Source organism: Natrix helvetica (assembly GCF_964273705.1).
Source record: "Natrix helvetica genome assembly, chromosome: 4".
Lineage (NCBI taxonomy): Eukaryota > Metazoa > Chordata > Lepidosauria > Squamata > Natricidae > Natrix > Natrix helvetica.
Genome location: NC_138550.1, coordinates 29,228,948 through 29,251,823, shown reverse-complemented (window position 1 = coordinate 29,251,823; position 22,876 = coordinate 29,228,948).

Below are 22,876 nucleotides of genomic sequence, written 5' to 3'. Positions count from 1 at the left end.
TGCTCCTACTGCTGTATTACTTAATGTGACAATGTGATACTTTTCTATTTTTAAGAGATTTGGCTACTTTTGCAAAACATCTATTGTCTCCCTAATATCTTAGAAACTTACTTACTTTGTACTTACTTATTTATGCAGGTCTAAAACTATCCACCTTTTTGGTCAGCTTTTTGAACACAAGTCATCTACCCTCCCATCTCTATCTCTAAAGGATGCTTATTGGAATCATACATTATAAATTTCCTTTTGCAATCCCAATCTATTCACAGCCTTGGTTTTTTTCTTCCTATTGTTATAAAAGTCATGAATATAAACTTTCTTTGTTATACTCCTGAAATCCAGATTAAACATGCTGATTAATGGTAACAATTCCATTGCTGAGACAAAAACATAGCCATTAAAATTATCTGAGGAATTGTTTAACAAAAACAATTTACATCTTTCCCTCTCTACAGTCTTAAATCTTCAAACATCTCATTTGTTTTTACAAGAACAACCAAACATTTTTACAAGAACAACCAAACCATGTGTAACATTAGAGACACACTGGCATTTCCCACTGCCATTTTTAAAGCACTGTGTTTGTTTGTGTGTGAGAGGGGGGGAGGGGGGGAGGGAGGAGAGACAGAAAAAGGGGGATAATTAATTTGTCTTCCATGCTACTTACATTTTCTGATTGTAAACATCTCACAGGAACCCACTGTACTTGAAGGCTTTTTTTTAAAAAAAAATAGCATAAATCTGTCTATAGTCACCCTAGTATCCTTCATACCATACTTATGATCAAACTTTGATAATCCTTATTCTCCCATCTTGACGTTCCTGTAAAAGAAGCAGGTTTTCACTTTTGAGGAGGGGGCAGGGGAAGGATAGAGAACTATCCTTATCTGCAGAGATAGATTGTTTCGGAGGTGAGGAGGAGAATGATAGCAATTGTTAATCTTGCAAGATAGTCCGGACAGGAAGCAAAACCAAGGAGCAAAACTCCTTTATATATTTACAGTATCATGCAAGTATGAAAGTACATTTCTTCTCCATCGCCTTTACACACCAAGAAATTAAAGAGGGATGAGATGCTTGCAGTATCCATATTCCTTCTTCAGGTTAACCTGCCTTATCCAACTTATTCCTCAGGATGTGGCTCTTCTCTCTGTCTCCCAAGGTCATTCCCACAATACTATTGCTGCAATCCAGGAGAATGGGAACTTACTTTTTTTGTACCATGTTGTTTTCCTAACTGACACAAACATGGTGTCCAAATTTGTTAAAAATTGCTTTGGAGAGAGACCAAGCAAAAGAGCTTTGAAAGAGATTATTTCTATCTTAACTTACTCACCCCACAAAGATTCTAGCAACTAATGTATGTCTTTCATCCTTTGATTTTTTAAAAAACTTTAAAGTAGAACAAAACTAGAATAAAAGTAAAATATGCTCATATAAATTTAGAATTTCTTTTTAGTTCTGTGGATACTACCTTTCTGTACCACCAGATCGATTATTTTTCCCTCTGTCATTTGTCCCAAAGGTGCTTTTTCAAGAGGCAACTGGAGTTTCTGGTTTTTCTTTATATATATATATATATATATATATATATATATATATATATGTATGTATGTATGTATGTATGTATGTATGTATGTATGTATGTATGTATGTATGTATGTGTATATATATAATATATATAAGTTCTTCCATTTCCCACCATCCAGTCAAAGCTGAAGAAGCTTTTTTGGATCAGAAGCAAAATATCTTCAAAGAAAAACCAGAAATTCCAGTTGCCTCTGGAAAAAGCATCTTTGGCACAATCATGACCTGGATGGCTGAGAATCTCCATAGACTTCTGTCATTGGTTCTCTGTCTTCCCCAATATGATAAGTCAAATCTGGTTCCTTGCAGTGATGGAAAAATACTTGTTCAACAAATAAACACACTACAGAAATTTATCTCCTTATAGGCTCTGTTCTTTATGTAATGTCTCGGATTTGTAAAAGTGGGGAATCATCACTACTGACTGGTTTGATTAAAGTGCCATTCCTGTCCTGAGATTGCATCTATTTGTTTTCTTCCAAAATGATGAGTGGGCTTGCCGCTAGTTTAGTTTGCCCATTTGTGGATTTTCCAAGCGGGGAAGGATGGCTTATTTATTTTTTCTGATCTGTTAAAACTATGCATCATAGACAGATAACCCATCCCAGGGAATTAAGGCAACCCTAATGGCAGAATGGGGCAGGCAGAGATAATTAATAGTCACCAGGTATTCGGTTGGGCTGTTTAATGTGTGTTTATATATTAGGTCACTGTTCACTAGGGAAGGAAAGATGCAGCTGACATTCACAAACATTTCTTAGTCTTTGACAACTGTGCTGATGCAAAGTGATCAGGGAAATAAGGAACATCTCAACATCAGAGCTGTAAGCCTAATAAAGGTGAGCAAAAGGTGAGGAAGCCAGGGGAAAGGGGAACCTGTGGGGGATAAAGGAAGAAGACAGGCAGAGGATGCATTGATTGGGGACGCTGCAATAGAGGGGAGATCTGTGAGTGATGAATCACCTCTGTTTAGAACAAAGGAAAAGCAGGCAGCTTGCCAGGAATGGCTTAGGCCAGTTTCATTAAAACACTTCATTCATCATACTGAAATGAGGCAGCATTTGTTATTGCAGCCATGGTGTGTTGGTGCAGAAGCTATTAGAAAGAGTGGGTGGGCTTTGATAGGAGAGAGGGCAGCAGACAGGGAAGGATGTTATCGGAAAGTAAGAGAAAAGAGATGTCTTCCACTGACAAGCCAGATTTGTTCCTCAATCAGTACCTCAAGTTTCATTTGTCTGAGAGATTATCTTCACTGTACAAAATCTTACAAATGGTGAATTACAATCATGTTGAATTCAGCATTCCTAAATCTGATGTCTTCAAGATGTGTTGAGGCGACTGTAGAATTTTCAAAGTTCTCAGACACATGGTCAATAGTTAGCTGGAATAAATTATAGTTCCAATGTTTTTTTGAGATCATGAGGGTTGATATCTGAGGTCAAAATTCTAGGGGTGATATCTGAACTGTATTAAAGTAGATTCATCAAGGGCCCCTCAAAGTAGATGCAGTTGTTGATACTGCAACTGAAATATGTACAAGGTAGCACTATAGTTAAAGATAAGGGTTCCCCTTGTACATATATGCTAATTGTTCCTGACTCTAGGGGGTAGTGCTCATCTCTGTTTCAAAGCTGAAGAGCCAGCGCTGTCCGAAGACGTATCCATGGTCATGTGGCTGTCATTACTAAATGCTGAAGATGCACAGTACACCATTAACTTCCCACCAAAGGTGGTCCCTATTTTTCTACTTGTATTTTTACATGCTTTCGAACTGCTAGGTTGGCAGAAGCTGGGACAAGTAACAGGAGCTCACTCCGTTATGTGGCACTAGGGATTCGAACCACCAAACTGCCAACCTTTCTGATTGACAAGCTCAGTGTATTAGCCACTGAGCCACCACATTCCTAGCACTATAGTTAGGAAGACCTAAAATCCTAACTATAATGCTCATTCAACAATACTGAGAATACAACTGATGGTTTAATATTTTGTAAGAAATTGCTTATTGATTTCATTTCAGATATATGATTTGAGCCTTAGAGACATTAAACTCCTCCTTTTATCCTTACCCTGCAAACATGTAAAAGTTAATGTAAACGGGTAAATATTAATGTGATACTGAATCCATTTCTATGTGACATCTGCAATCAAATTTTAAATTGGATGATATACTAGATACAAATCAACCCTCTCTCTGTGTGTGTCTCTCTCTCTCTCAGTGTCTGTCTCTTTCTATGTGTGTGTTGTAAAAATGATGATCTTCACAGAAAAGAATTAGAATCTGCTTTTTATTAAGGAATTATTCAGAATTAAAGAAGAAATGGTTACTACAAAAGCACATGTGCATTTCATTTCATTTTATGTGATGGAAATAGTGATAAATCTGTGTTTAAAATGACCTTCATATACAGTTATCTGAATAATAATTAGGGAAGTACTGAATTCAGAGCAGCATCTATGATATTGTAGGTTATGTCCTTTTTTCCTAATTTTATTTACTTACCTGGACACACCTCAGGGATACTTACAGCACAGTAATAATACCACAAACAAATTATCTAGCCAGCCACAACACAATATTTGCTGTGAGTAACTTGCTTCTTATTAAAAATCTATTGCTCTGTCCTTTGCTTCCATATTTAGCTTTAGCATCTTTGGGAACAGCTGATAATTGAAACTTGACACCATAATCTTAGAAAGCTGGCTGTGCACCACCATATGGGGATGTTTAATAGAGCTAGCAGGTCAACTCATGTTTAACTGTTCCTTATCACTTAGTGAATGTCATTACAGGAATAAAAATACAGATTGCCTATGTCTCTTTCCATTCAGATCTCATCAGTAGCTTTATTCAAGAGCCTTTATTTCAGGCAAACCATTCCACGGATCCTAGAGCTACACTACGGTTATTTAAGTAATTTTTGATTAAATAATTTCATGTTTATGGATGTGGAAAGAATATGGACCATACATAATAATATGTCATTTATATTATAAGAATATTGACAAATGAGACTAAATCTTGTTCGCTTATATTCATTACTTTATCTTACATGCAATGATCCTAGATAGAAAATCCTGCAAAAGGTGACATTAAATAAAGGTGATACTAAATTTAAAAAAATAAACTTGAATTAAAATGCAAAATATACAATTCATGCCAGAAAATAACACCAGCTATGTAAATGTTTCAATTACAGATGGATATTAGGTGATCAAAATCAATGAATCACAAATTCAAATCAACATAATTTAAGGCTAGTTTATGTCTAGTTTGTCTAGTTTAATAGAAAGAAGGACTAGGGGAGACATGATAGCAGTCTTCCAAAATCTCAGGGGTTGCCACAAAGAAGAGGGAGTCAAACTATTCTCCAAGGCATTTGAGGGTAGAACAAGAAGCAATGGGTGGAAACTAATCAAGGAGAGAAGCAACTTAGAACTGAGAAGAAACTTCCTGACAGTTAGAACAATTAATCAGTGGAACAGCTTGCCTCCAGAAGTTGTGAATGCCCCAACACTGGAAGTCTTTAAGAAGATGTTGGATAGCCATTTGTCTGAAACGGTATAGGGTTTCCTGCCTAGGCAGGGGGTTGGACTAGAAGACCTCCAAGGTCCCTTCAAACTCTGCTATCGTATTGTATTGTAAGGCCTTATTTAAAGGCAACTAATGTTGGAATAGTTGAAGATAGCCAGATGCTCATGCCAAGGGAATTATTTCCTTGGTGCTGGAGTTGATATACCTCTCATGTATAACTCTGTAATTCATCCCACTAATGGGCGCATGAGCACGGCCTGTGGCTCAGCATAAGATCCAGGCAAGCTCATATTTGTGCAGAAAACCTAATATGATCCCAAGCCAATAATAACCAGCAATTAAATGCAACAAGCATTGAAATCAATGTAGAATTACTATCTGGATTGCTAAATATGATGGCTTATAATTTATGACTCTGTGCAATGTGCAAACCCATTGTATTGTACTTTAGTCATTAAATCATGATTTAGTAAACCATGGTTTAGTATGGTGTTGAAATATATTGACTTATAAGTGCAATACAGGAAGTTATTCAGAATTATTCATCTCACCCAACATTGTTAAGATTGACTGGATTCAATATTCAATATTCAATAGTGGTTTCAGGCAAAAACATTTTCTACATCACTGGGAAATTTGAAGGAAAAAATCAGAACTTTCAACATAAATTTGCATTTTATTATTTTGCTATGCCTAATTCCCCCATATGAGGAAGCAGGGGTATTTATTGAGAGAGGGGTAGAATTATCCCATATGAGAAATCATATATTTAATTTTGATTATCCCCTGTTGATAATATTCTGTTGATATAGTCCTGAATGTTAACTCAGTTTGACTCAGAGAAGTTTTTGTATCTATGAAAGGCAAACTGTAAGTACAAAATCCAGGTTTTAAAAAAAAATACTTTAAGTTGTTTAGGTACTCTTCTCCAGTACAACCTTGTAATTTTAGTCTGGATGTCATCTGAGGACAGGTAAGAATATTATATTTCCTAATATTCTTCTTCTGCTCTGCTGTGTCTCCTAATTAAGAATCTCAACTTTTAACTTCAGTTTACTTTGTTATAAATTCCACGTACCGTTACAATAAAATTGGTTTTTAATATACTTGTCTGTTTTTTTTATTTAGAGCCAATCCAATCCAATCCACAATGTAGTCATTGCTACATTTGTGATGCTAGTGCATAACTATATAAATAACCATCAAATAAAATAATAGCAACAAATAAAAGTCTGTGCAATAGATGACCTTGAAATTTAAATTCAGGTTTTTAGTTATACAGTTTATAGAGTCATATTAAGGTGCTTATTATCTGTCATTCAAATTTTTTTTTCATGGGCTATTAATGAAGATGAATGGACAACTCCAATGATGGACCCCTGTGCATTCTCTTAGAGAGAAATAATAATTAAAGTAAATATGCCTATGTAAGACTTTAAATGTTAATTAAAACTGGCTTTGGGGACACCTATTTGTTTATTTATTCCATCTGGGTCTCATTTATATGTTCCACTTGTTCCCTTTTTCTTTTCTCTTTTAATTCTGAATATAGCCAACATAAGTGTCTGACAGAAAGTGCTAAGGGAGCCAGTGTAAAAAATATGTGTCATGATATACACCACATGCTTCTGTTGTTGGTAGACACATGTAAAAGGACACCAGTTGTGTCCCCACAAGTTTTACCTTTGTGACCAATTTCAATTTGCTGTGGGCATCAGTGCTTTTCATTTTTAGATACTGTAAGGTTAAAGTTTATAGCAACAATTATGTATAATAGGAATGGGGAAATTGTGCTTCCTGAAGAACCCCCCACCCCTCACCCCCCACCCCCCAAATCCACACATTTGTGACTATAACATTCTGTCATTTTGTCTTTTTTTTATTTGGGAGATTTGAGGACTTTAAAGTATAAACTGGATTTTTTAATCTTACAAAAGCATATTGTACTTCTTAGTACTCATTGTTCCTAAACATAGATTACGGTGGATTACAGGATAACACACCCCTGCTGAAATCAGTTCTGTCCACGTTTTCACCAACATGTGACCTGTGGACGCCATTTAAGTTGTAGTGGCAAATCTACCTGGTTTGTCAAAAGTAGTCTATTTCTTATATAAAGGATGATTCTACAGGTCTTTAGACCATAAGCAGTATGAACTGCTCTCCCCTAATGTTGTTAGGGGAGAGCAGTACTAAACTACAAGTAAATAGACATAGGATTCCTAGTCTCTTACTGTCTTCATTTGTGTGTAGGTGAGCATGCACATGTACACAATGTAGTTTGTAGAGTTATTTGGCTAAAGTTGCAAATTTCAGTTGTCAGCTGGGAAAATAATCCCATAAAGAGAATTTCCAAAGCTTTTCTATTGAAATTTCCTCCTAGACACATTTATTATTATTATTATTCACAGAATTCTCTCTGGCTTAAGACAGGAAAAGCTGTAAGTAGCAGAATTGAATTATTCAGTTCTCCTCATCTTTTGATGTATTTTTTTTTAGTACTTCAAGAGCACTTGGGGGACTATAACATAAAGCCTAGGAAAAAGAAGAGATGGAGTTTCATAATAGTTATACCAATTTTTAGAAGTAACTCAAATTGGGGAAAAATGTACTGGCTTGACTTTCAGCAGTTTGAGCCTAAAACTTGTATACAGTTGTGATGCACAATTTCAAATTCAAAATGCCTACGGGACCATCTAGGCTTGCCTGCCTGCCTGCCTGCCTGCCTGTCTGCCTTCCCTGCCTCCAATGCTCCCTCCCTCCCTATAGGTCCCATCTATCAAAATATTTTCCTGGTGAGCCTTTCTTGAACATACTTTCTAGCTTTCCTTTTTCATTTTTTCCCCATTCACAGTAGCAGAGCCCAGAACTTATTGACATTCTATTCTTTCATTTTCCTTTGAAAGCACTGAGGTATGATGCAGAATAAAGCTGTGTTCATATCCAACATTTCTGTTTTCAGATCAGCTTCTTGGGGGTGGTGGGAGGAATAGGAGGTGAGAAGTTGTAGAGGATCACTGCTTTTTTGTTTACTTAAAGACAGACATGTCGGTTATCTCGGGGGTCTTGATCTGTGCCTAATGGTCCAGGTCTAATGGCACCCAAACAGAATGGGGAAGCAGCAAAACAGAGCTTGAATCCTCTTAGTTATATTTCCAAGATTAGAAGTGGCCAATTGACTAGTATTAAACTTTCCATAGGGGGGGAGGAGGAGTAAAAGTGTGGATTCTATTTTCATGCCATATATATATACAGCATATCACCCAATATACAGCTAGAGTACGATCAACTAGGGAAAAAAAGAATCTTAGATTAGTATCCCTGGAGGTTATATTTTCAAAATATTGGTGTGTCACATCCATACCTAAGAATGCAATCTGTAAAAAGAGAAGGCTTAGAAAGAAGACTGTGCTATTATCACAACGACCAATTGCCTCAAGTCTTATTTTATTAAAGGATCTTTTACAAGATGCAAGTCAGGACAAAGGTAGGAAAATGGAGTATCTTTTACTAAAGCCACAACTAAGTACACGCTACAGACACTATTTGGGGTTATACAGTGTTTCTATTTTACAGCTCATCCAACACTCAAATAAATCACATATCTTTCTACCATGCATTCTGATCCCACCCATGTGTGAAAGATAGATGGGAGAAGAGCTGATCAACAGCTCCTTGATTAATGTGCAAGAAAGTATTGATTCATCCAAGAGGGATGAAAGGAAGAAATGAAATAGTAATCTCTTGACATGGCTGATGCCCTGCTGGCATTAGAAACCAGAGGAGAAATATGTGTCTATAGTGTGTGTGTGTGTGTGTGTGTGTGTGCATGTACATGCACACATACACATTTCTTATTTTTAGCTCAGTAGATATATTTCCTTAAAATTTTCTTTCTGTTCTACACACACACACACACACACACACACACACACACACACACACACACACTGCAAACAAAGATAGGAGTTAGCTACAGGAAGTCCTGTATTTCTACCCATTGTTTAATAACCATTCAAACTAAAAAAGAGCTACTTATGACCGGTCTTTCCTTGCAAGCTTCCCAGCTGACTTTTGATATGCAAAGTCAATTGGGCAAGCTAAATTTATTTAATGACCCATAATTCACTTAATGTGTGCAGAAAAAAAGGTGATAAAGTCAGGTCAAGCTCACTTAACAACCACATTGCTTAGCAACCAAAATTACGGTTCCAATTGTGGTTGTAAGTCAAGAACTACCTGAAAAGTTGGGAATCCAGAACTGACCCTAAGGATAGAATGATCAATTTTACTTTTTTTCTGGATATTACATTTGTCTCAATTTTTTTCCAATCGACTAATAAAATCATTTCTTCCCATTAGTTTCCTTTTCAGATTGAATGATTTTTTTTTTACTTCACATGTACTTTACATCTGACTATTATTAAGCTGGTGAAGATGAGGAGTTTTAGATCCTTTGCACTCTCTGTGCTTGGTGTTTGCTTGCAGATGTTTCATTACTTGATTAGGTAACATCATCAGTCCTAGTGAGTATGAGATTTGTTCCCCATTTATTCAGAGTAGCTGGTTCTGGTGATTTTGGTGGCATTGCAGTTTTGCCTTGTAGTTTCATGATTAGGACATTGTTTTCTGCTTGATTGTCTGTCTTTAATCCCAAATTATATGGGTGTTAGTTTTTGGAGATGCTGTATTTTGCTTTTTTTTTGTTTCCTTCCTATTGTCTTTTTAATGCTAGGTAAATGTGGCTTATCTCTATGTGTCTATTGATGACTGATTTATCTGAACACCAAGCTTCTAGGAATTCCCTAGCATTTCTGTATTTAGCTTGATTGAGGATGTTCAACATTTTCCAGTTGAAACTATACATGATTCTGTATATTTGCTATAAGATTCAGGAGTCTTCATCATGTCTTCTGACTGCTAATTGGTGTTAATGTATGTGCTCTGCTGGTCTTCAGTTTGTTTTCCTTAGGAATTTACAGTCCTTACATTGTATATTGTAGATGACTTCTGCTTTTCTTTCTTAGGCTACTGGGCCTTTTGCTTATTTAACCTTTTTATATTATTAAATATCACCAACAGTAGATTGCCATTAATGGATTTTGAATGGACATTGCAGGCAAGAGGCTTCTTGGTCGTAAGTTAATTAAAGATAACAGGGAAGCTTGCAAACAGGTCCTTTCATCTTAACTGTTCCCAGCATTAGGTCTTATTTCTTAATTTTCTGCTTTGTGTGCATTCTCTTTAGCAGGATAAATTCATCAGAAATGTGCATATTTTTCAAAATTCACAGATTGAAAAATATAAAGTGGAATGATGGGTGATATAAAAATGTAATGAATCAATGGATAAAATGAATGTGCAAAATGAAAATGAACTGAACATGCAAGGAATATTTTTTCTGTGTGTGTGTGTGTGTATACATACATACATACTCAATTCATGGTTGAGAACTTATGATATTAAAATGAGGATGTTTGCACTATTATTTTGCTTCATTTATATCTAATTATATCATAGAACACTTTTGAAGATTGCCATGGAACTTAGTTGATTAATAAATCTTATCCATTACTGGTTGATGAAATTCCATTCCTTGAATGTACTGATATAATTTGATAATAAAATTGTCATCATAATTTTCTTTAATTGGAAAGGTGAAATTTGAAGACTGCCATTTGCAATCTTTGGCAAGCAAGAAGGCACTTACTTTAAGAGGTGTTTTTTTTTTTTTTTTTTTGCTTTTCCACACAAATATCATTAGAATACATACTGAATATTTTTCATTTCTCATATGCCTAGCATTAATAGAATATTTAAACATCATGATGTCATCTCTATCAATCAAGCCTTGCTGGGCCATGTGCCAAAGCTGCATATTAATCACTGGCAACCCTGAGATTTGCTTATCAGAAAAGGCTGAGTCTAGATCCATAAATATGATTTAGGTTTTTTTAAGTAACATAATTAAAGATGAACTATAGCCTTACCCCAAGGGTATCAAACTCAATTTCATTGAGGGCTGCATCAGGGCTGAGTTTGACCTCAGGGGGCTGGAGTGGGCGTGGCCAGTGTGGGTGTGGCCAGCATGATATCACTGGTGTCTGGGGACACCTGTGGTGGCCCGAATGCTTTGTTAGTGGGCTCCTGAGCTCCATTTTTGGCTGGAACGGTCTCCTGCAACCCTCTGCCAGCAAAAGTGGAACCTGGGGTGGGAACAATGAGCTCCATTTTTACTGGCAGAGATACCCTAGACCCGTCCTTTGCTATTTCTAGAGTGGCTCTGCAGTCCAGATCTAAGCACTCCATGGGTAAGATCCAGCTCCCGGGCCTTGAATTTGACACCCTTACGCTTAACATGTATTTGGAAGTTCCCACAAAAAGATTGGTAAAGCTCCCATTTTTCCAAGTAGTGAAATCAGCCTGTCAGAGATACCCATATGCTGTGAAAAGCATTGTGTTTTATTTGTCATTGTGGAAAGTTATCACTCAGCCCTCTTCCCAGAAAAATGAAATATCCTAGGAAATATTGAAATGGAAGAATATTATATTTCCCTGGATGTCAAAAGGAAGAAACATGTTTTAGAGAGAGAATAGCTCCCTGCAGCTTCCTGCCCTCACCACTTTGTCAATGGGCCATTAAGAAGGCCAAGCCAGTCCCTTTACATAATAAAAAGTTCTCCCCTTCAGCTCCAGGCGGATGGGATTAAGGCATGATAATATTGGCCCTTTACCCAACTCAACCAAACCTGGATTCAAAACGCAGCCTAGAGAATTGCCCCTGCATGGCTCCATGGGAGTCTGACAACCAATCAGAATACATTTCTTACACAGAGCAGGAAACAGAGAGGTGGGACTGAACAGGTTATAAAAAGCCTGTTCCCTCGACCCTTCTCTTTTTCTCCACCAACATTGAAGCATGTGATCACCTTTTCTGTTCAGGACTCAAGCCATGTGGTCCTGTCCACCATTAAACTATCTTTCCAAGCAACCTCCATGTCTCCAGTGTCTTTTTCCCCACTTGGAGCCGAACCCAAAAGGACATTTCTTTCAACAATAGTAAACATATATCCCTAGACAATTTGCTACAATGGAAGTGAAAATTCTTTCAATTAGCAAAAGATTTCAAAGGAAACCTAAGGATCGGAAGCTTGATTTGTATCCATTAGCTACATATCAAAATGAATTTCATTACTGCTCCTATTTCTATATGGGATTGGAATTAAATCATAAATTTGTAACATAAGGTAAACAAGATAAGATGCTAGTTTTAAATATTCCAGAAAATCTCTACACAAATAGATACGCCTTGATTTATGACCAGAATTGGGACCATAATTTTCACTGCTAAGCAAGGTAGTTGTTAAGTGAGTTGTGCCCAATTTTATAGCCTTATTTCCCATAGATATTAATCAAATAACTGTAGTTGTTAAGCAAATCTGTCTTTCCTTGTTGACTTGACTTGAGCAAAGCCAGCTAGGAAAGTTGCAAATGGCAATCACAAAAACCCACACAATACTTCAACTATCATAAATACATGCAACAGGTATGACAGTCACCATATACAATATTTATTTCCCATAAGACATTGCTTATTTTTTTTATGGTTCACTCTAACCATAAAAGTTGATAATCCAAATTTACCTGAAACCTTAATCCATTTATAACTTTCTTAGATCAAAATCCTATTTAGTTTTTGGCTCTTTATTTCAATTTTTTTAAAGTTTGTAAATAATTTTTATTTTGTTCAGAATTGAAAAAATAAACTCACCAGGTGAACATTTGCCAAATTTGTCATTCCAAAAGTTCTCTAATAGCTTTAAAATGGTTAATATGTAGTTTCTAAAAGTGATTATAAAGGGAGATTTGAGAATTGTGTCTTTTAAAAGGAGTTGTCATGGCTGTTGATGCCACTTTTGCAAAGTTACCTTCATTTGACCACAATTTCCCAGAAGTCTCAGACAATTGCAATTTCACATGATAATTAAGTTTGAAAATAAATCAAACTTAACAAATGGAAAACTAGGTAAGTTTGTATTCAGATGCAAGCTAAGGACTTTTTTTCTCATCATATTTAATAATATAATTAGAGAGAAGTGTAGGATTTGGCTGATGTTGAGTAGTTAGTAGGTCACAACGTTCACTATTGGATAATAGAAGATTTGTTCCAGAAGATTCAATGTCCTTAGCTTATTTTGCCCTTTTTTAGATGATTAGTTAATTACTTATACAATTTTGATGACAAAAGCATTTTCCAGGCAGAAGAAATGCATCTTTTCAGATGACACCTGATAATACCCATTCCTTCAGGTACTTGTCTTTTTACCTTTCATTGGGTTTCAGATGCACTAAACTGCTTTTCTGCAAAATTAAAATTGTATTATTTTATTATTTCAATTGTTAAGCAGCATAGCAGCATAATTATATTCCTTGGCTGCCATAGCATTTTTTTTCACCAGTGCTGGCTTTTCATTTAAAAATGATAAAAAACTTGAAACACCTACAGTCTGATTTTAAAATAATCTGTGAAAGGAGGGGAGATCACTTCCGGTCCCCGAGGGCGACGGATGTTCATGTCCGCTGTTCGTCTTCTCGGTGGGCTCCCCTTAAGCTTAGGGGGAGCACAGGGAGCCTTGGAGGGGCCCCCTACTGTAGGGCGGCTTGTTGGGACCCCCTGAATCAGTGGTGGTCGTAGGGGGGTTGCCAGCTTTGCCCCAGGAGCCGGGGAGCATGGGCGGTGCGCAACAGCGCGCCTTCACCAAGCGGAGCCTGGAAGGAAACAGTTAATCGAATGTTACAGCTGAAATGCGGTGAGGTGGGAAGCTTCCCTCAATCTCCTTTTAAATCTATCTAATTGATGAGCAGTAGCCTTTCTAAATTGTGGATTCAATCCTTTGAAGTGTTAAGATTGGAGGGGGGGATTTTCCACCCCCCTCGGAAAAGCAGCAATTGGAAAATCCCTCTCTCTCGGAAGAGAGAGAGAGAGAGTTAAAAGTTACTTTCTCTTCCTTTGGGAGGAAGGATGACTTCTTGTTACAATTGCAAGGGAGGATTGCTGAGTTGATTCTTTTAAACTACTTTATGGAAACTTTGGACATTGCTTTCTGGTCTCCTGGGAAGGCGGAGCCAAGATGGCCAACTTCCTCCTTCTTCTTGCACTTATGAATGAATTTTGCTTTTGAAAGAATTTCTGGCTTTGTACTATATCACACCCTAGAGATCTCCAGGAGCCTCTCTTCGCATGTATCTCCCTTGGATTTGGAATATTGATTTATGCCACCTGGCTTGGAGCTGTATAGAGATCTTCGCTCTCCTCTGGACTTGCTTGTCTTGTGACTTCTCCCAGTTGTGTCTTTCCACAGACACCATTTCTTTGTACAGACTTATAGCTATCTCTGAACCTAATATGGGTCCTAAAAAATTACCACCTGGTAAGCCGTCTTTGGCCCCAACATCATCTACGTCCAGCCCGATTACCCAAAGACACCATTGGCCTCATTTTTACAACCTAAAGCGACTGAGGAAAGCTCAAAGGAACTATCAGTTGAACAAATGTTTCAAACTCTCTTAAAGGGACAGGACAAATTGAAAAAACAACTGGCAGATTTAAATGATCAGCTCAGAGAAATGCAACAAAAAACAATACAAAATAAACAGAGAATATGGGTGCTGGAGGAGGGCGCGACTGGGCTGAGGGAAGAGATTAAAGCAAGCCAGAAGGGGAATGTAGAATTTGAAAACCATATGATAAAGGTGGAATTTGAGAGAATGTCTTTTTTTCTTAGATTCCAAAACTTGCCAGAAACAGAGAATGAAGATCTCAAGGAGATTATGACCATAATTTTAGCAGAATATATTAAAAGAGACAAACAACAGCTATGGTGGGACATTGATTTGATCTATAGGATTAACTCAGCATACACTAGAACACACAAAGTGCCAAGGGAAGTACATGTTAAATTTCTTAGAAAGACCACAAGAGACGAGGTCTTAGGAGCTCAAAGGGTGGGACCACTAAAATATAAAGACAAAGAAATAACCATTCTTAAGCAGATTCCAAAGAAAGTAAGAGATAAGAGGAAGAAATACTCCTCATTAGCAAAGAAATTATATAACAATGGAATCTGGTTTAAATGGTTGTTGCCAGAAGGAATGCTAATTTTCTGGGAGGGCAGTAGAATTAGAATTAACACAGTTGTGGAGACGGAGGCCTTTATTAAAAAAATAGTACCTTCCTAGATCAAACAGGGGACAGTACACAAGATGTGAAGGAGGGAGGGGCCGCAGCTCTGCCAGCAGACAGGGGGGAGGACGCAACACTTTGAAGACTCAGATCACAAAAATGAGTTGAAACATTTTTGCAATTGTTGTTATAATGTAACTCTTGGAAGTGATATAAAAGATGATTGAATATATTGATGATTGAATGTAAAAACAAAAAGCTGCCAATGTTTATTCAAATTTTGATGTTTTTTCTTTTCTTTTTTGTTAAAGTTGTGACATTCGGGGGAATTTCTACCTCCCGCATGATGTAGCTGTCAAAAATTTTCTACACCTATTTACCTTTTCCCCTAAAACATTTGTAAAAAACCAATAAAATTTTTGCAATAACAAAAAAAAAATCTGTGAAAAATTATCTCTCTTCCTCTCCTTATACATACATACATACATACATACATACATACATACGTACATACATACATACATACTGTTAAGGTATTGAGATTTAAGAGCTGACCAGCTGTATTTTACTCTTGGAACTGCAAATTGGGTGCCGTTGCGATTGTTTTCCTTTGGAGACCAGCGTAGCTGTGAAACCCTCTGACACCACTTTCCTTGGCAAGGATTTGCATCTCTGAACTTAAACAAATGGCAGCAAAGAAACCCCCTACCGGCAAAGTGCACTCAGCACCCTCATCGGCTGCCCCAAGCCCCACGATGCAACAGTCCAAGATATCATCAATGTTGCAGAAAGCAGTGGCTGGGGAGGATCCTAAGGAATTATCTGTTACGGAAATGTTTAAAGAACTCATGAAGGGACAGAATGAAATGAGGGCTGAGATCAAAGAAGAACTCAGAGTGGTTAAAGAACATATAGTTGGAAATACACAGCAAATTTTGGTGTTAGAGGACGGAATAGCGGGGCTGGGGAAAGAAGTGAAAATAATGCGTAAGGGAAACATAGATATGGAAAATTTTCAGACAAAAGTAGAATTTGAAAGAATGTCCTTTTTTCTTAGATTTCAGAACTTACCAGAAACAGAGAATGAAAACCTTAAAGATATTATGAGTACAATTTTAGCAGATTATCTCAAGAGAGATAAAAAACAAGTATGGTGGGATATGGATCTAGTATATAGGATAAATTCAGCATATGCTAGAAGACACAATGTTCCGAGGGAGATACATGTTAAGTTTGTCAGGAGCTCCACAAGGGACGAGGTACTTGCGACCCAAAGGGAGGGACCATTGAAATACAAGGGTGAAGAGATCACCATTCTCAAACAGATCCCGAAAAAAATAAGAGATAGAAGGAGGAAATTTTCCTCCCTAGCAAAAAAATTATATGAAGAAGGGATCTGGTTTAAATGGCTGATTCTGGAGGGGGTGTTAATCTTCTGGGAGGGAAATAGGATCAGAATCAATACAGTCCAGGAGGCGGAGGCCTTCATTAAAAAGAATTTTCCACTCTCAGAGGAGGAATTGAGTGGGAGTAGTGAAAGAGACATAAAACACAAGATAGTAAGATCCAAGACGGGAAGGAGGGGGGCACTGAGGCTCTCTCTGGGGACAGGGAGGAAGAAGCAATATCGAAAAGGCTCAGATCTCAAAAATAAAATTATTTGGAACAATAGCAGTTAGTGATATATTAGAAAACGACAAAGTGAAACATGTAAGAACACAAGACTAACAATATAGAGTAAGATTTGGTTTACCGTTTTCTTCTATAAATTTGTTGTACAATGTTATATAAATGAGTACCATGCTGGGATCTCTACCAGCAGTATGAAAGCTGCCAAAAAAATTTGTATACCTATTTACCCTTCCCTATTTAAACTTTGTTTATAAAAAAAAAGAGCTGACCAGCTGTAAAGCTGATGCAACTGTAAAGCTGATGAAATATAAGGCTGATGCAAAGAAGATGAATCAGCATTGGTATAGCTAGTTGAAGACTATGAAGGGGTCCACAAAAGTCTTTACCACTTTAAGAGTTGTTTATATAAGGCAGCCAGGAGAGGGTGTATTTCTCTCTCCTTGTGTCTTAACATTGTTAAGTTCTCTGTGTAGAGTTAAGAAGAAGATTGATTACTTGTCAGGTATTTGCTATCACATATATTTCTATATATGTTGTATATAAACCACTGTTAAATAACTAAGTCTCTGTGCTGTGTTTTTCTCCTGCGTTGTCTCCTAATAGTAGTCTGACACATACATACCTGTATACATCAGGGGTGGATTGCTGCCGGCATTACTGCCAGTTCGGCGCGTGTGTGCACATTTGCACCTAAAAAGGTCTGTGCATGCGCAAAACATTAAAAAGGGGGAGAAAGTTACATTTCTGCAATGAAAATTTTTCTGTGCATGCGCAGAACCGAAAATCAAGATGGTGGCACCATAGGCGAACCAGTTTGGGGGTGTGGCAGGCCTGGGTCACTGCCAGTTCCAGCGACCCAGGCCGCCAAATTACTACTGTTTCAGCTGAACCTGCACAAACCAGTAGGAACCCACCTCTGGTATACACACAAACATTCATACACATACACATTCAAATAATCTGCTTTTATTCTTCTATGGTTGCTTTGTTTTATATGAAAGACTTTTAAATAAAGAAATCTATTACAATATACTGTATATCCTGGAATTAATTTGGGGGAAAAAGTTAAGCATGGATAGGATAAATAAACAGGAGATCCTCTACTGAGTTATGCCAGTAACAGCTAGCTATTTAGTTAGCAAGCTAAACTTTGATGAGCTTTTTGAGTCAATATGTTCTCCTCCTGGCACCTCTGCACTGAAAAAAAAATTAGCCATCTGGGAGAGTTATATTCCTAATATACCCAAACTAGATGGCTCTCAAAGGAAATTAGAATTGCTCTGACCTTCATTTAAAGTGAATACCAATTTGAAATTTAGTAGCTTAAGGATGCAATCTTACTCAGATTTATTTATCAAAAATTAATTTCTCTCTCTTTCTGAAAGCATTCAATGGGTCTTAACTGTAATGGGTATTAAATTTTAATATTGTGATTATATGCATCTCACAGCTTTATCTAGTTATCTACCTTAGAACGGCAGGATCTGATATGGGCTTCAAAATTAGGTGTTATGGAGACTGTGGAAAACCTCAGGATTGTAGGCTGAACTGGGAAGCTGAAAAACATTCTAGAAGATCCAACAATAAAACATTTTTTGCGTTGTTTCCAAACAAATCCACTTGGCTGTGTCCATATTGTCATGAGAGGCTGAACTCATTTTACAATTCTTTGGGCCAATTTTTATACTGCTGATTTAATATAATAAGGGAAATGAGATTAGAAAGAATACTATATACATTCGGGGGAAAAAAAACCAATGTAGAGTTTTGCTTGGGGGGGGGGAATCATGACTTCTTTCGATATAACAAAATAGGTTGCAAATGATTTGACTGACACTTAAGCTTATGCCGCAGGACACATTTTAACTGAGGAGAGTAGAATGGAAATAAGAGATATGATTTCATAGATATAGCTGGCACCAAGAGACAGAGGCCATGCATTTCCTGTTAGAATTGATTACCTAGTACCTAATGGACAAAATATCTGCATGTAAGCATTCACATGACTCTTAATTTTTTTCTCAGAAAGCTCAGAGAGGAGAGGGCTTGGGATCAGGAAATTCAGAACAACCAAGGCAGTTTTCTTTTGTCATTTTCCCCCTTTCCATTCAGCCCCCCCCCCCTTTTAAGTGAATTTACAACTCCCAGGTTACAGCTGCCTAATAGCACAGACAGTACATTGAGGAGATACTGACCTCCCACACTGGAATGCCCATTAACTCTCAAATAAAGGCTCTCTTAGGGGTTGTGTGATGGGTTAATTGACCTACATTTAATTAATACAGACTAGTTAATGCCAATACATTTAATCCATATTATGCACCCATGTGGACAATCTTTTCATAAGAATAACAATAGGCTGGTGCCCTTAGGAAGACAATTGGCCATTTGATATGACCTCTCCAGCATGTCATAATATCAGTTTGCCAAGAACATTGATGTGATGGCAAAATGGACACTACAACCTAGAAATTAACTGACAACTGTTTCCATGTAGTTTAAAGCCTGATTTTCCATGGAATTAAGATAATGACTCCTTTGGTTACTTGCGTATACCATTCTTTGACAATCTAGAAAAAATAAATCTACTCACACATATGCATGAATTACTTGAATGGTTGTAAATAAATAAAAAAGGATCTGTCTGAAAAAGAAAAAAGAAAATATTAACCATCCTTAAACCAGTAAGAAAGGGCCACCATAACTTGGTGTGCAGAGCACATATATCCCCCTAAATTGTTCCATGTTGCCCACAAAAAATCTTCAGATGTGCAGATTTTTACAATGAAAAGGAGAATATCATTAAGAATGTGGAAAACAAAGTTAAAATGTACTTATTTTAATATAAAATTAATTTAGTATTTTTTGCCGCATTGTATAACTTAATCCTCAATATAGTATTCAAAACTTGATATTGCCTTTGCTTCCTCTTTGCAAAAAATAGTTGTACTTCTTGGACTAAGGCTTAGTATTAACTTAGAATGTGATTAAGCTGCTGCTTTTTGCACTGTTCCTAATACCTCCCCAGAAATGTTCTAATAATTATATTTTAAAGGCCAGTATTGCTGCTTGCCCCCCAAAAAGAACTGCCAGTGATACTGTGAAGACAGCATGGCTTTCATCTGTTCAAAGAACAGCATGGAAAACTGCCAAACGAAAAGAGCAAGCAAGGAGTACAAGAATTAGAGCAAGTTGTTTCTTTAGATTTTCACTATGTTAATAAATGGCAGGGTTTTCTTTTCTTTCTCTATTTCTTCTTGCTTTTTTCTTATAGTACAAGTCATTTTAACTCCTTTTAACTGTACACAATTAAAACTAATGGAATATTGCCATTTACTTCAGTATAATTTGTCCATCATCTCAGTCCATCATTGTTTAAAATGATACCCCAAAATAATATTTATCTCTCACATTTCTTTGCCTTTCAGAAGTTTACTGCCCATTGGAGATTGATCACAATTCTGTGAAAATAAATTGAATTCTAGCAAATTTCAAATCAAGTATGATGCATGCTTTCATTGATATTGGAATGACATTTTCCTTAGCATGGCTGGAACAGAGTGAAAAAGGATGAAGACAGTTTGTTTTGGATTAATTGAAAACACTATCCAAATTAACTTTCATTGAGAATTAAAATGTTGAAATTGTCTTATGCAAATCAACCCCTCTTTATTTTGCTCAATGATTAAAAGAAAATGATTAAATAAACAAATAATGTTATTAACAACAACATATTTGGTTTCATTTTAGTTTTATCTTTCTTACACAAATGTTCAATTAATGAAATATAGGGAGAATGCAGAAATTAAGATGGGAACAAAATCATGATCAAATGAAAAATGTCAATATGTATACCCGATTCTCCATAGAACTACATTAATAGGTTAATTTCAAATAAATGGGAATTATTGTTGACTCCTCAAAAGCCATGCATATCAATGGAGATTAATTTGAACAAAGCAATTTGTGAAGCCAAGGTGTAACACATATGAGGAAAGGAAGAAGGCAATGGTGGTTGGCAAAACCTGAGACTATGTATAATTTACCCTATTTTAGGTTTATTTCATTAACACATTCTCAATTGACTAAAAGAAAATTAGATTGCCGCTGGATACCTAGTGTGTGTGTGTGTGTGTGTGTGTGTGTGTGTGTGTGTGTATGTATGTATGTATGTATGTATGTATGTATGTATGTATGTATGTATGTATTTGGGCATACCAGGGGTTGTAACACAAATACATACCTATTTCCCTGGCTCAGCTGATAAGGAAGAGAGCTTGTGGCTTAGTGGCTAATACATCTGCCTAATATGTAATACAGCCCAGGTTCGAATCCCAGTAAGGGTATGGCTAGCTGATGAGAGCTAATCAGCAAATAGCCCAAGCATGTAAAGATGAAGTGAGGAAAGCTAAGGCTCACAACGAAGAAAGGCTTGCCACAAAAGTAAAAAAATATAACAAAAAAGCTTCTTCCAACATGTTAAAAACAAGAAAAGAGTTAAGGAAACAATTGGTCCATTGCTGGGAGAAAGTGGCAAGAAGGTGACAAGCGACAGGGAAAAAGCAGAACTATTTAACTCGTGTTTTGCATCTTTCTTTACACAAAGGGGTAAAACAGTCCAACCTATCAAAAACAGCACCACAAAAATCAGATTAGTAACACAAGTTGAAATAGGGAAGAAAATGGTAGGTGAGCACCTGTCTACTCTAGACGAGTTCAAATCACCAGAACCAGATGGATTACACCCCAGGGTTCTGAAGGAACTGGCAGACGAGATCTCAGAACCACTGAACTATATCTTTCAGAGATCCTGGAGCACAGGGGGACTACCAGAGGACTGGAAAAGAGCTGATGTGGTTCTCATCTTCAAAAATGGGTGAAAAAAAAACAGTTCCAGGAAACTACAGACCTATCAGCCTGACCTCAAGGAAAGATTCTTGAAAAGATTATCAAGCAACGAATTAGTGAATACTTAGAAGCAAACAAAATAATAGCCAAAAGCCAACATGGGTTTGTCAAAAACAGATCATGCCAGACTAATCTTATTGCATTCTTTGATAATGTGACAAAATTAGTGGACCAGAGGAATGCCGTCGATATAGTGTACTTGGACTTCAGTAAGGCATTTGATAAGGTAGACCATAACCTACTACTAGATAAAGTAGAAGAATGTGGGTTAGACAGCATCACCACCAGATGGATTCGTAATTGGCTGACCACCTGCACTCAACGTGTAGTCCTCAATGGAATTGCATCTACATGGAGGGAAGTATGCAGTGGAGTACCCCAAGGCTCTGTTTTAGCCTAGTATTCTTCAACATCTTCATCAATGATTTGGATGAGGGAATAAATGGGGAACTCATCAAATTTGCAGATGACACCAAGATGCCAGAAGATAGGCTTAATATACAGAAAGATCTTGACAAACCTGAACATTGGGCACTATCTAATAAAATGAAATTCAATGGTGAAAAGAATAAGTTTCTACATTTAGGCAATAAAAACGGAATGCACAGGTACAGTATAGGTGGTACCTTGTTCAACAGTAGTAACTGTGAAAGGGATCTTGGAGTCCTAGTGGACAACCATTTTAATATGAGCCAGCAGTGTGCAGCAGCTGCCAAAAAGCCAACACAGTTCTAGGCTGCATAAATAGAGGAATAGAATCATGATCAAGTGAAGTGTTAATACCACTTTATAATGCCTTGGTAAGACCACATTTGGAATACTGCATTCAGTTTTGGTCACCACGATGTAGAAAAGATGTGGAGACTCTAGAAAGAGTGCAGAGAAGAGCAACAAAGATGATTAGGGGACTGGAGACTAAAACATATGAAGAACTGTTGCAGAAACTGGGTATTTCTAGTTTAATAGAAAGAAGGACTAGGGGAGACATGATAGCAGTGTTCCAATATCGCAGGGATTGCCACAAAGAAGAG